A 16,065-nucleotide genomic window follows, 5' to 3' on the forward strand; every position below is an offset into this window, starting at 1 on the left:
CACATTTTTGGGACCATTGGCATTTTTATAGCGATCAGTGCTGTAAAAATGCATTGATTACTATAAAAATGCCACTGGCAAGGAAGGGGTTAACACTAGGGGGCGGGGAAGGGGTTAAGTATGTTCCCTGGGTGTGTTCTAACTGTAGGGGGGTGGACTCACTAGGGGAAATGACTGATCGCTGTTCATACATTGTATGAACAGAAGATCAACATTTCTTCCCCTGACAGGATCGGGAGCTGTGTGTTTACACCCACAGCTCCCGGTCCCCGCTCTGTAACGAGCAATTGCGGGTGCCCGGCGGCGATCGCGCCCGCCGGGCACGCGCACAGGGGTCGGGGGCGAGCGGGGGGCGCGCGCACGCCTCGGGCGGAGCGCACACGCCCCTAGTGGCCTGCGCGAGAGCCGACGTTATATTACGTGCTCTCGCGCGGGGGAGCCAACCTGCCGCCGTAAAACGACGGCGGCAGGTCGGCAAGTGGTTAAAAAGGGGATTAACTCAGAGATAAAACGATAATTCTCCTGCTCCACAAGACTCTGGTGAGTATGCCATGCAGTTCTCGGCACCAGTCCTCAGGAAGGAAGTACTGGAAATGGAGAGAGTACAGAGAAGGGCAACAAAGCTAATAAAGGGTCTGGAGGATATTAGTTATGAGGAAAGGTGGGAGCACTGAACTTATTCTCTCTGGAGAAGAGACGCCTGATTTCAATTTACAAATACCGTACTGGTGACCCCACAATGGGGAAAAAACTTGTTCGCAGAAGAGAGTTTAATAAGACACGTGGCCACTCATTAAAATTAGAAGAAAAGAGGTTCAACCTTAAACTGCCTAGAGGGTTCTTTACTGTAAGAGCGGCAAGGATGTGGAATTCCCTTCCACAGGCGGTGGTCTCAGCGGGGGGCATTGATGGTTTCATAAAACTATTAGATAAGCCCCCGAACGACCACAACACACAGGGATATACAATGTAATACTGACATATAATCACACACATAGGTTGGACTTGATGGACTTGTGTCTTTTTTCAACCTCACCTACTATGTAACTGTGTGATCAGTTGTGTCCAATCACAGCCTAAACAGGAAATGCCGTATATCGGCTTTCCCCCCGCTCACACTGACAGACGCAAGTAGAGGAGAGCCGATCTGCTGTCTCCTAACAGGGGGGGGGGGGTCTGGGCTGATTGATTATCAGTGCAGCCCCCCAGGATGCCCACCCCCGCCCACCAAAGATGCCGACCCAAGACCACCAGGGTTGCCAATCAGTACCCATTAGAGGAGCCAATCAGTACCCATCAGTAATGCCTGCCAGTGCCTCCTCATCAGTGCTGCCTATCAGAGCCATCTATCAGTGGACATCAGTGCCACCTAAAGGTGCCCATCAGTGGGGCCTTTCAGTGCCCATCATTGTCGCTTAACAGTGCCACCTATAAGTGCCCATCAGTGTCGCCTATCAATGCCCATCAGTGCTGCATATCAGTGCCACCTAAGAGTACCGCCTATCAGTACCCATCAGTGCCACAAATGAGTGCCTCATAATCAGTGCCACCTCATCAGTGCCCATCAGTGCTGTATATTAGTGCCACCTCATCAGTGCCCATCAGTGCTGTATATTAGTGCCACCTTATCAGTGCCCATTAGTGCAGCATCATCAGTGCCCATCAGTGAAGGAGAAAACATACTTACTTACAACATTTTATAACAGAAACAAAGGTAAAAACAATATTTTTTTTGGTCAGTCCTTTTTTATTTGTTTAGCAAAAAATAAAAACCGCAGAGGTGATCAAATACCACCATAAGAAAGCTCTATTTATGGGGAAAAAAATGAAAAAAAATTGTTTGGGTACATTTTTTTTTTTTTTTTTTTAACCGCTTGCCGACGAGCCGCCGCAGTTTTACGGCGGCAGGTCGGCTCGGCTGCGCAAAATCACGTAATATTACGTGATTTCGCATTTCAGCCACTAGGAGCGCGCGTCCCCTGCTCGCCCCTGGTGCCGCGCATGTGCCCGGCGGGCGCGATCACTGCCAGGCACACGCGTTCGCTCGTTACAGAGCGTGAACCGGGAGCTGTGTGTGTAAACACACAGCTCCCGGTCCTGTCAGGGGGAGAAATTACTGTTCGTCTGTTCATACAATGTATGAACAGCAATCTGTCATTTCCCCCAGTCAGTCCACCCCCCTACAGTTAGAACACACCCAGGGAACATAATTAACCCCTTTCCTCGCCCCCTAGTGTTAACCCCTTCCCTGCCAGTGACATTGCATTTTTATAGCACTGATCGCTATAAAAATGCCAATGGTCCCAAAAGTGTGTCAAAAGTGTCTGATGTGTCCGCCATAATGTCGCAGTACCGATAAAAATCGCTGATCGCCGCCATTACTAGTAAAAAAAAAATATATATATTAATAAAAATGCCATAAAACTATCCCCTATTTCGTAGACGCTATAACTTTTGCGCAAACCAATCAATAAACGCTTATTGCGATTTTTTACGTAAAAAATGTAGAAGAATACGTATCGGCCTAAACTGAGGAAAAAACGTTTTTTTTTATATATTTTTGGGGGATATTTATTATAGCAAAAAGTACAAAATATTGAATTTTTTTCAAAATTGTCGCTCTATTTTTGTTTATAGCGCAAAAAATAAAAAACGCAGAGGTGATCAAATACCACCAAAAGAAAGCTCTATTTGTGGGGAAAAAAAGGACGCCAATTTTGTTTGGGAGCCACGTCGCACGACCGCGCAATTGTCAGTTAAAGCGACGCAGTGCCGAATCGCAAAAAGTGGCCCAGTCATTGACCAGCAAAATGGTCCGGGGCTGAAGTGGTTAATAAAACCTGTTACAGGCTGCGGAGAGGGAGAGAACCAGCAGGACTTTTTTAAGTGAGATTCCACTTTGAGAGCTTACCAGTGGCTGTTCCCATGTCACATGACAGGTTCACTTTAACAATATTTGTTGCAAACGCAATGTGAAGAGTTTACCACCAGGTGGCGACAGTCTCCAACAATGTAAACCTGTGTCCGGTCAGCTACTGGTGGATTGTTAGATCTCTCCCCATTGCAAACACAAGCCTTGGCATTGTTTCCTTTTACCTGCTTGAGTCCCTGGGCCTTTTTCTCCTAAAATCCCCTCAACTTCCACACATTATATCTTTTAAGTACTGTAGTCTACCCTCATGTATTATACTGAGGGTGAGAGATGAGATTATTATTATTATTTTTTTTTCAAATGTAAAATTTTGGTAATTTTTGACCCCCCAAAAAAATATCACAAGACATGACCCACAAATTCTGATTAACATGACTCCTGGGTGAAAACCACATCCAATTCGCACATATGTGAGCCCGGCAGTGGCGGCTGGTGTTCAAAATTTTTTGGGGGGCGCAAACGGAAAAAAAAAATTGCAGCCTCACTGTGCCCATCAAATGCAGCCACTGTGCCATGAATTATCACCACTGTGCCATGCCACCAAACGCAGCCACTGTGCCATCAATTTGCACCACTGTGCCATGAATTGTCACCACTGTTCCATGCCATCAAATGCAGTCACTATGCCATGCCATTAAACGCAGCCACTGTGCCATGAATTGTCACCACTGTTCCATGCCATCAAACGCAGCCACTGTGCCATCAATTCGCACCACTGTGCCATGAATTGTCACCACTGTTCCATGCCATCAAATGCAGCCACTGTGCCATCAAACACAGCCACTGTGCCATCAATTCGCACCACTGTGCCATTAATTGTCACCACTGTTCCATGCCATTAAACGCAGCCACTGTGCCATCAATTGTCACCACTGTGCCATGCCATCAAACGCAGCCACTGTGCCATGCCATCAAACGCAGCCACTGTGTCATCAATTGTTGCCACAGTGCCAATTGTCACCACTGTGCCCTTTAATTGTCGCCACTGTGCCCATTGTCGCCACTGTGCCCATTGATGTCACTGTGCCCTTTAATTGTCGCCACTGTGCCCATTCATGCCGCTGTGCCAATTGTCCCCACTGTGCCCATTGTCCCCACTGTGCCCATTGTCCCCACTGTGCCTATTGTCGCCACTGTGCCCATTGATGTCACTTTAATTGTCGCCACTGTGCCCATTCATGCCGCTGTGCCAATTGTCCCCATTGTCCCAACTGTGCCCATTGATGTCACTGTGCCCTTCGTCGCCGCTGTGCCCTGTAAACCCCCCCCCCCCCCCCGGCACTTACCTTTACTGGAGTCAGCCATCCACGTCCTCTTCCCTCGATGTCGAGGATAAGCTTCCGGGGACCCGAGTGCTGTACTCGGAAAGCCGCTGGCTCTGATAGGCACTTCCGTACAGCCAACCAGCTGCCGTTATTCAGATAGTCGTCGCCTCATGTCCGGCCATCTGAATAGAACAGCGGCAGCGGCGACAATAACATAGATTTGTGCAATGCATGAATCTATGTTATTAGACTCAGTGGCGGTGCGGAGCCAGAGGGGGCGGCGCTCCAGCGCCCTCTTTGGACGAACCGCCACTGGAGCCCGGCCTTAGAGGAGGCCGTCGGTAAGTGGTTAAGTTATGGGTCAAGCCTGGTGGGCCAAGTCAGTCTCTGGCTTCTTATAGCATATATCTGATGTACTCCAGTGCTGGGGTCTACCTTCTCAATTCCCGATTCTGTTCCTGTCCACCTTGGAGTTTTGGGTGTCCCCACGTACCTTTGTATGTTTGGTCCAAAATAGTAAAAAAATATTAAAATATATATATATAAAAAAATAATTTAGCTGTATATTTTTTGCTGTCACAATAACCTCCCACCGAAAAAAAAATCACAAATAAATTCTCCTGCTCCTGACCATCACAACGACACGACATATGTGTATATTATTTGTTGTTTGTACCCGTAGTGGGGCACAGAAACAATAGTGCGCATTTTGCTTATTTTTTTTATCTTACCGAAAATATACTGATAATTTAAAAAAATGCTTTTTTTAACCACTTGAGCTCCAGAAGGTTTGCATTTTTTGAAGTTGTGATTTTTATTTATTTAAAAAAAAAAATGTGTTTTTTTCACTTTTTTTTTTTAACATACTGTCACCAGTGCAGTACAGGGACACTGACTGGTGACAGTATGTAAAAAAAAAAAAATTAAATAATTTTTAACCACTTCCATACCAGGTACTTACGCAGCTTCCCGCCCAAGCCAATTTTCAGCTTTCAGCACTGTCGCACTTTGAATGGCAATTGCGCGGTCATGCTACACTGTACCCAAACAAAATTGGCGTTCTTTTTTTCCCCACAAATAGAGCTTTCTTTTGGTGGTATTTGATCACCTCTGCGATTTTTTTTTTTTTGCGCAACAACTAAAAAAAGGCTGAAAATTTGGAAAAAAAATTACGTTTTTATTTTTTTCTGTTAATTTTTTTGTAAATAAGTTTTCTCTTTCAATTACGGGCACTGATATGGCGGCACTAATGGGCACCGATGAGATGGCACTGATGGACATCGATGAGGTAGTACTGACGGGCACAGATGAGGTGGCACTGATTGGCGGCGCTGGTATGCGACACTGATGGGCACACATAGGCGGCACTGATGGGCACACATAGGCGGCACTGATGGGCACACATAGGCGGCACTGATGGGCACACATAGGCGGCACTGATGGGCACACATAGGCGGCACTGATGGGCATTAATGGGCGGCACTGGGCACTCATAGGCGGCACAGATGGGCACTCATGGGCGGCACTGATGGATACTTATGGGTGGCACAGATGGGCACTGCTAGGTGGGCACTGGGCATGGATGGGCACTGTGGGGTGGCACTGATGGACACTGGGGTGGCGCTGATGGACACTGGGGTGGCGCTGATGGACACTGGGGTGGCGCTGATGGACACTGGGGTGGCAGCACTGATTGTTGCCAGTCAGTGCCCATTTGTGGGCACTGACTGGCATCTTTTTTCTTTATGTTTTTTTTTTTATTTATTTTTTACACTTTTTTTTTTTTTTTCTGGCTTTTTTTTTTTTTTTGCCCACCCTGGTGCTCCAGGGTGGGCATCCCTGGTGGTCCATTGTGGCGATCCGAGGGGGGGCTGTGCTGATAAACAATCAGCGCGAACCCCCCCTGTCAGGAGAGCCGCCGATCGGCTATCCTCTACTCGCGTCTGTCAGACGCGAGTGAGGAAGAGCCATCGGCGGCTCTTCCTGTTTACATCGTGATCAGCCGTGGTTGGACACGGCTGATCACGTGGTAAAGAGTCTCCGCCGGAGGCTCTTTACCGAGATCGGAGATGCAGGGTGTCAGACTGACACCCCGCATCACCGATCGCCGCGATGCGCGCCCCCACGGGCGCGCTCGGCATGAAATCCTGCAGGACGTTCTAGAACGTCCTGTCAGGATTTCATAACCACTTCCCGGACGTAAATCGGCCATAGGCCGGGCGGGAAGTGGTTAATTCAAATTTTTTTAAAAAACATTTTCTTTTTAAAACTTTTTTAAATATTTTTTTGTTTTGTTATCAGAGTATTTCAGTATTACCATAGTGACAATGTACTACTCTGTGGGGGGGGGGGGGGGGTATTAGGTTTTTTTTTTTTTATTTACACTGTTGCAATGGATAAGCCAGTGTTTCTCAACTCCAGCCCTCAAGGGGTCCCAACAGGTCATGTTTTCAGGTTTTCCCTCGGATGAAACAGCTGTTGTAATTACTAAGGCAGCGAAACTGATCAAATCACCTGTGCAAAATAACGGAGAGCCTGAAAACCTGACCTGTTGGGGCGCCTTGAGGACTGGAGTTGAGAAAGACTGAGATAAGCACTAGTTTTAGCCGCCATGAATGGGGTTAAGCTTCATGAACAGCTTGCTTATGATTGTGATCTGTGATTGCCTACAGCCTCACACTGACCACAGCTGCTTGGTCTCAGGTGTTCCCTATCCATGCTGTATCATGCCAACTTCAATGGAAGTGTGCTGCTTGTTTGAATGAAGTATTTTTTATTTGATACGGACCTCAGCACCCTGCTGTTTGTTTTCTTCGACATTGAGTTGATCCTACCCAGATCTTCTGCGGAGGTTCTAGTCTCGGTCTGATCTCCTGTCCAGCCATCCAGTTGTCTCATCTATTCCTCTACCTTGCTGATGGTCTACAGATAAAAGTACCAACGGACTTTGCATTTCTCCAAGGTGCGCCGTGTTTCCTGTATACCTATACACTCTCTGGATTTGCTTAACCACTTAAGACCCGGACCTTTATGCAGGTAAAGGACCCGGCCAGTTTTTGCGATTTGGCACTGCGTCGCTTTAAGGCTGCATTCACACCTTGGCGTATTTACGCCCGACGCTCGTGCCGCTGGAGGGGTGATTTTACATTGTTGTCTATGGAGATGGTTCACATCTCCACGCCGAAACGCCGTACGCCTGAAGCTCAAAACAAGTCCCGGACCCTTTTTTTCAGGCGGCTTTCGGCGTTCGGCATAGACAACAATGTGTTGTAAAAAAAACAAAAAGGTTAAAACGACCCATTTTGTCGCGGCAAATCGCGGTACAATACGCCGCAATTTGTCGCGGCAAAATACGCTGCATTATAGTGTGAATGCAGCCTAACTGACAATTGCGCGGTCGTGCGACGTGGCTCCCAAACAAAATTGGCCTTTTTTTTCCCCCTACAAATAGAGCTTTCTTTTGGTGGTATTTGATCACCTCCTGCGGTTTTTATTTTTTTGCGCTATAAACAAAAATAGAGCGACGATTTTGCAAAAATATGATTTTTTTTTTTTTTTTTTTGCTATAATAAATCCCCCAAAAAATTATATATAGATATATATATATATATATATATATATATATATATATATATATATATATATATATATATAGATATATATATATAGATAAAAAATTCTCAGTTTAGGCCGATATGTATTCTTCTACATATTTTTGGTAAAAAAAAAACGCAATAAGCGTTTATCGATTTGGCTTGCACACAATTTATAGCGTTTAAAAAAATAGGAGATAGTTTTATTGCATTTTAATTAATATTTTTTTTTTTTTTACTACTAATGGCGGCAATTTTTTTTTTTTTTTTTTCCGCGACATTATGGCGGACACATAGAACAATTTTGACACATATTTTTGGGACCATTTTCACAGAAAAAAAATGCTATAAAAATGCATTGTTTACTGTGAAAATGACAATTGCAGTTTGGGAGTTAACCACTAGGGGGTGCTGAAGGAGTTAAGTGTGACCTCATATGTGTTTCTAACTGTAGGGGGGGCTGGACATGTGACGTCATTTATCGTGTTTCCCTATAACAGGGAACACACGATCAATGACTGCGTTGCAGTGAAGAACGGGGAAGCTGTATTTACAAATAGCTCTCCTCGTTCTTCAGCTCCGGAGGACCGATCGCGGGACACCGGCGGCGATCGGGTCCCGGAGCTTCGGACCGGGTCGCGTGCGCGCGACCCCATGGCTGGGCTTAAAGGGCAACGTACACGTACGTGCCCACCAGCCGTTCCATTCTGCCGACGTATATCGGCGTGAAGGGGTGGTTAAAGCGGAATTCCACCCACAAATTTAACTTCTGCTTTTACGGTCCCCCCCCCCCCCCTCCGGTGTCACATTTGCCACTTTTCGGGGGGGGGGGAGCAGATGCCTGTCCAATACAGGTATTTGCTCCCACTTCTGGCAATAGATCGCCACAGATTAGGACGGTGCCATTGCCGGCAATTGCCGCTGATTTGACATGTCAAATTGTACCAATGTGAACCAGGGCTCAAGGACTGGAGTTGAGAAACACCGGCCTAGTCATTGTTTTACTATACTGGGTGAGGTGCTTTTTACTATGGGAAGAGATGCAATTATTGTCCCCTGCTTTGCAGGGACACAAACTCCATACCCTCTCCCTGTCAGAACAGTGATCTGCCTTGTTTACATAGGCCGGTTGTAGTTCTGGCTCTTTCCAACGATCGGCGGGTACCGGTGGGCATCGAGTGCCCTGCACCTGCCGATCAGCATCCGCAGTGGTACTGCGTCGCCGGCGTGCCCCTATCCGGCACAAGCGTGCCCCTATCCGGAAGTGACAAGTCACGTACTACTGTAGGTACGTGATCTGGAGCAGCAGGGCCGACTTGCTGCCGTATATCCAAGTTATTCGGTCGGCAAGTGGTTGATGAAATTGAATTGTGCTGTGGGCTTTCTCTTGCTTTTCTGGGAATGCGACTTGGGGGAGTATTCTGCTGAAGGGAGATATAGGGAAATGCGGTTTTATGTTGCGGTCCTATGGAATGGAACAGTTGCTGTGATGGGAGGTCCGGCATTTCTGGCGTGTCTGCTTTGTAGAGGTCGGTGGAGTGCGACTCACTGGGTGCAGCACTGGAGAAGAAGCATTTATATCACATATAAGGAATTTCTGGTCACACACATTACAGAGGTCCTGAACACAGACGGGGGGAATTCTGGGGTGGATGGAGCTTGAGGGGGTACTTGGAGGCTAGTTCTCCATCAGGTCCACCTTATTTTTGGTGGAAAGTGCACCACAGTGGGTGGATTTTAAAGCTGCCATCAGACTAAGTAGCGGCCATGGATCCCCCTACTGCCATAGGTTGTCACTCTAGATTCTTGTTTCCCCACCAGGCTCTGCCCACGGTCCTACAAAGCACCTCAGCAATGCACCTGTCATTGTGTTCCTCCACCCCAAGCTCTCTCATCCATGTCTTTATGGACCTTGCTTTGTACACTGGTGTGCAGTCATGTTGGAACAGGAAGAGGCCATCCCCAAACTGTTCCCACAAAGTTAGGAGCATGAAATTGTCCAAAATGTCTTGGTATGCTGATGCCTTAAAGGGGTTGTAAAGGTAATCCCCCCCCCCCCCCCAAATAGCTTCCTTTCCCTTAGTGCCGTCCTCCTTCACTTACCTCATCCTTCCATTTTGCTTTTAAATGTCCTTATTTCTTCTGAGAAATCCTCACTTCCTGTTCTTCTGTCTGTAACTCCACACAGTAATGCAAGGCTTTCTCCCTGGTGTTGAGAGCCTCTTGAGGGGGGGGGGGGGGAGAGGAGTGTCAGGATGCTCTCTACTTTGCAGCTCTCTACTTTGCAGATAGAGAAAGGAGCTGTGTGTTAGTGGGCGTCTGACACTCCTGCTTGCCCCCCCCCCCCCCCCCTCAAGAGGCTTTCTCCACACCGTGCATTTTTTTTTTCCTTTTCGATGGAATGTTGGCTCAAACTTATCTTGCATACACACGGTCACACAAATGCTGTCGGAAATTCCGAACGCCAAGAACGCGGTGACGTACAACACGTACGGCGAGCCGAGAAAAATGAAGTTCAACAGCCAGTGCGGCTCTTCTGCTTGATTCAGAGCATGCGTGTTTTTTTTTTTTTTTTTGTGCGTCGGAATTTGCTACACACGATTAAAATTTCCGACAAGACTTTTTTTGTTTGTCGGAAAAATTGAGAACCAGCTCTCAACATTTTGTTGTTGGGAATTCCGGGTAGCAAATGTCCGATGGCGCCTTTTTATGCGGTCGGTTTTTCCGACAACAAGCTCACATCGAACATTTGTTTCTCGGAAATTCCGACCACATGTACGCGGCATAAGACTGGGATGCCATTAAAGTTCATGGGCTAGATCCAGATAGGTTACGCGGATCTTTAGATCCGCGTAACCTATCTGATTTACATTACGCCGCCGCAAGTTTTTGAGGCAAGTGCTTTATTCAGAAACTTGCACTTGCGGCGTATCGTAAATCCCCCGGCGGAATTCAAATTCCACGGCTAGGGGGCGTGTAAAATTTAAATCGGGTGCGTCCCCGCGCCGAACGAACTGCGCATGCGCCGTCCGTCATATTTCCCAGCGTGCATTGCTCTAAATGACGTCGCTAGGACGTCATTGGTTTCGACGTGAACGTAAATTACGTCCATCCGTATTCGCAAACGACTTACGCAAACGACGTAAAAAATTAAAAACTTGGCGCAGGAACGACGGCCATACTTAACATAGGATACGCCGCATATAGCAGGGGTAACTATACGCCGGAAAAAGCCGAATGCAAATGACGTAAAAAAAAACGCCAATCGGTCGTTCGTTTCTGAATCGGCGTGACTCCTCATTTGCATATTCCTTGCGTAATAATACGGAAGCGCCACCTAGGGGCCAGTGTGAGATTGCAGCCTAAGATCCGACGGTGTAAGTCACTTACACCTGTCGGATCTTAGGGAGATTTATGCGTAACGGATTCTATGAATCAGGCGCATAGATACGCCGTCGTATCAGGAGATACTCCGTATCTTCTTTCTGAATCCGGGCCCGTGTGTGTAAAGGCAGGCGTCCCAATACTTTTGGTAATATAGTGTATACGGCTAGTCTAATGCACAATAGAAAGGGGAATTTTTTGGATCGAGTTTTGAAAAACGAGACAAAAAAAAGAGCCGCTGCCAAAATAAGACAACCAAATTGGCGACGATCGTCTTCGCTCGTAGCGGTGGATTTGCTCTGGCGAAAAAGTGACTTGGGGTCATTTCGGGGTTACGTCTGTGACTGCGCTGGCAGCAGGTCAGGCGGTGTCACTTTCAGCTGTAGGCCAGGCTCCGCCCACTCACTACACGCAGAGCTGACAGCCGCATACTACACAGCAAACAAAGGACAAGTGTCTGCAGGGTGCTGAGGACCTGTCACGTCACTACTACACAGTGTACACAGACTGGCCCAGACTCCGCCTCTAATTGGACATCACTGGAAGCTGGGCGGGGGATAATGCTCTGCAGAGAGCGAGACGGTCTGCTGGGTCCTAGAGAAGCCCTGGCAGCGGCAGAAACCGATCAGGATGTTTCTGATATGGATATGGAGGCACGTGACGCAGCTCACAGTCCACCATAATCAGACGTTTGTTTTGTGCGTCAAAGCGGGACCCTTGGCTCAGGTCCTTGAAGACCACTGTGCCAGCTGCAGAAAAAAGTGTATTATCCTATCGAAGACCAGGCTTTTTCTGGCACTTTTTGTTTACTTCAGTCATTTTTGCTAGAAAATTACTTATAACCCCCAAACATTATGGGGTAGATCCACAAAGAAATTACGCCGGCGTATCTACTTATACGCCGGCGTAATTTTAAAATTCCCGCGTCGTATCTTTGTTTTGAATCCTCAAAACAAGATACGACGGCATCTCGGCTAGATCAGAGAGGCGTAGGTCTTCGTACGCCTTCGGATCTTAGATGCAATTTTTCGGCGTCCGCTAGGTGGCGTTTCCGCGTCGAGTATGCAAATTGGCTATTTCCGACGATCCACAAACGTACGCGCGGCCGTCGCATTCTTTTACGTCGTTTCCGTTCGGCTTTTTCCGGCGTATAGTTAAAGCTGCTATATGGTGGCGTACTCAATGATAAGTATGGCTGTCGTTCCCGCGTCTAATTTTGAAAATTTTGCGTAAGTCGTCCGTGAATGGGGCTGGACGCCATTTACGTTCACGTCAAAACGAATGACATCCTTGCGACGTCATTTAGCGCAATGCACGGCGGGAAATTTTAGGGACGGCGCGGTTCGTTCGGCGCGGGGACGCGCTTCATTTAAATGAAACACGCCCCCCTACCCACCGCATTTGAATTACGCGCCCTTACGCCGCGAGAGATAAACTACGCCGCCGTAACTTGCGGCGCAAATTCTTTCAGGATTCAAACCAAAGCCAGGTAAGTTACGGCGGCGTAGCGTATCTCAGATACGCTGCGCCGGTGCAGATTTTTGTGGATCTGCCCCATACTTTTTTTTAGCAGAGACCCTAGGGAATAAAATGGTAATCGTTGCAATTGTTTATATCACACGGTATTTGCCCAACGCCTTTGCATAAGCAATTTTTGGGGGGAAAAATGCACTTTAATGACTTGTACCCCAATTTTTTTGGACAGTGTGAAAGAGAAGATGATGTTACGCCGAGCAAATAGACCTAATATGTCACGCTTTCAAATTGCGCACGCTTGTGGAATTGTGGCAAACTACAATACTTAAAAATCTCAATAGGCAAAGCTTTAAAAAAAAAAATCAGGTTACCTGTTTAGTTAAAGCGGTGGTCTAGTGCTGGAATTATTGCTCTCGCTCTAACGATCGCGGCGATCCCTCGCATGTGTAGTGCAAATACCATGTACATACAGGGCCGGTGCTACCACTAGGCAGTGCACTGTTGCCTAGGGGGGTGCCCGGCCAGAGGACGGCTCTCTAATTAGGCAAAGAAGTTGGTCACCTAAGGCCTTGTGCTTTCAGGGACCTCGCGACCGTCCTAATTTGCCTGATGTATGTGATGGAATGAGAGGGAATGTCCCCGGTCAGTGTCCCCAAGCTGACAGGGTGAGCGGGCCGGGCTGGTAAAGGATCGCCGTCTTTCGTATCCAGCGCTGCCTGCTGCAGACAAATTCTAGATTTGGAGGCGGAGCTGCTGGCCGCTGCTGAACTCGCCAGGAGGTAGAGACGGATTGGGCCGGGGGAGGGGCAGGGAGGTCTCTGATGCCTCATAAAAATTGCGTTATTTTTTTTATCGCTTGAATTATTTTTCCCATTATGGCCATAAGTGGGGCCTCATGTCTAAGTTTTGCATAAGGCCTCACAAAGCCTAGAGCCACATCTGCGCCCGGCCACTGGTGTTTCTACACTTTTTTCTCTCTGCGGCAAGTCTCCGCATCAGCAGGCAGCCACTGCTCTGTTCGCACATAGTGTCAGAGGCGCAGCGGCAGAGGACTGTGTCCCGACTCCCAAATGAATAGAAGCAAGCAAACATTCATTGATGGGCGCTGGTGAGGCTGCATTTGATGGGCGCTGGTGAGGTTGCATTTGATGGGCGCTGGTGAGGTTGCATTTGATGGGCGCGGGTGAGGCTGCATTTGATGGGCGCGGGTGAGGCTGCATTTGATGGGCGCGGGTGAGGCTGCATTTGATGGGCGCGGGTGAGGCTGCATTTGATGGGCGCGGGTGAGGCTGCATTTGATGGGCGCGGGTGAGGCTGCATTTGATGGGCGCTGGTGAGGCTGCATTTGATGGGCGCGGGTGAGGCTGCATTTGATGGGCGTGGGTGAGGCTGCATTTGATGGGCGCTGGTGAGTCTGCATTTGATGGGCGCTGGTGAGTCTGCATTTGATGGGCGCTGGTGAGTCTGCATTTGATGGGCGCTGGTGAGTCTGCATTTGATGGGCGCGGGTGAGGCTGCATTTGATGGGCGCTGGTGAGGCTGCATTTGATGGGTGCTGGTGGACTGGGCACTTCATTAAAAAGGTGGGGGTATACATGGGCAGGGCAAAGGGGGTGGAGTCAGGTGTGGAGCTAGGGGGGCGGCAAAATTAGGTTTCGCCTAGGGTGTCAAAAATCCTTGCACCAGTCCTGGTGACACCAATCAGTGCCCATTAGTGCTGCCCAGGGCACCCATCAGAAATTTTGAGGCCCCTTACACAGCTTTAGACATGAGCCCCCAAAATTCTCTTCTCTCTCCAGCCACGAGCAGAGAACGGGGGGGGGGCCTGGGGACATTCGGCCCCCTTGCATATGTAATGTCTGTACCGCATCGATGGCGGCCCCGGAGCTGCCTTTCAGTGCCGCCTATCAATGCCCACCAGTGCTGCCTATCAGTGCCACCTATTGGTGCCCATCAGTGCGGCATATTGGTGCCACCTCATCAGCGCACATCAGTGAAGGGGAAAAAATACTTATTTACAAACTTTACTGACAGAAACTAAGTAAACCTTTTCAAAATTTTAAATATATTTATTTTTAAACAAAAAAAAATTAAATCCAGTGGTGGTTTAATACAACAAAAAGAAAGCCCAATTTCTGTAAAAACTTAATTTGGGTATAGTGTTGCATGACCGCGCAATTGTCATTCAAAGTGTGAGAGTGCTCAAGGGGTCTATCATTTTTATCATGGGTCTATTTTAGATGATACAGAATATCAACCAAACATCCAGGAAAAACAAATGATACAAATGTTATAAATGGAGTTGCAGTTCAGTGAGTAAAATAAGTATTGGATCCCCCTACCCACCAACAATATTTCTGCCCCCCCCACAGACGGGTCATGTGGTACACAGATTACCCCTGTCAGTGGAAGAAGGTTCTCCTGACGACGTCTCGTTATGTGTATGAAAGACACCTGTCCACAGAATCTTTCTTCCATCATGGGGAAGACCAAAGAGCTGTCGGGCCGGGGTCACGCTGCTGCGACACCACACTCGTCCTACTTTGGATCCGACTTGGGTCTGGTATGGATTTTAAGGGTTCCCCCAAAATCCATACCAGACCCTTATCCGAGTAGGCAGCCCAGCCGGTTGGGAAAGGGGGTGGGGGCGAGTGAGCGCCTATTAGGCATCCAATCATAGCAGAGGATGAGAGAAGACTTTGAGGAGCATGGAGGACACCGCTCGCTGCCCGCCGCTGACACCTGCTGCCCCATCGAGACAGGGTAAGTGCCTGGCAGATGGTGGGCGGGGGGACACAGTGTGGGCAATTGATAATACAGTGGGGCACAGTGGGGACAATGATTGCACAGTGGGGACAATTGATGGCACAGTGGGCCGCCCGCCACCGACACCCGCTGCCCCATCGAGACAGGGTAAGTGCCTGGCAGATGGTGGGCAATTGATGGCACAGTGGGGACAATTGATGGCACAGAGGGCCGCCCGCCACTGACACCCACTGCCCCATCGAGACAGGGTAAGTGCCTGGCAGATGGTGGGCGGGGGGCACAGTGGGGGCAATTGATGGGCACAGTGGGGGCAATTGATGGGCACAGTGGGCCACCGACACCCGCTGCCCCAATCGAGACAGGGTAAATGCCTGGCAGATGGTAGGCGGGGGGGCACAGTGGGGGCAATTGATGGCACAGTGGGAACAATTGATAGCACAGTGGGCCGCCTGCCACCGACACCCGCTGCCCCATCCAGACAGGGTAAGTGCCTGGCAGATGGTGGGCGGGGGGACACAGTGGCTGCGTTTGATGGCACAGTGGCTGCGTTTGATGGCACAGTGGCTGCGTTTGAGGGCACATTGGGGGCAATTGATGGCACAGTGGGGACAATTGATGGCACAGTGGGCCGCCCGCTACCGACACCCGC

The sequence above is a fragment of the Rana temporaria genome, chromosome 11 (genome assembly GCF_905171775.1).
Source record: "Rana temporaria chromosome 11, aRanTem1.1, whole genome shotgun sequence".
Taxonomy (NCBI): Eukaryota; Metazoa; Chordata; class Amphibia; order Anura; family Ranidae; genus Rana; species Rana temporaria.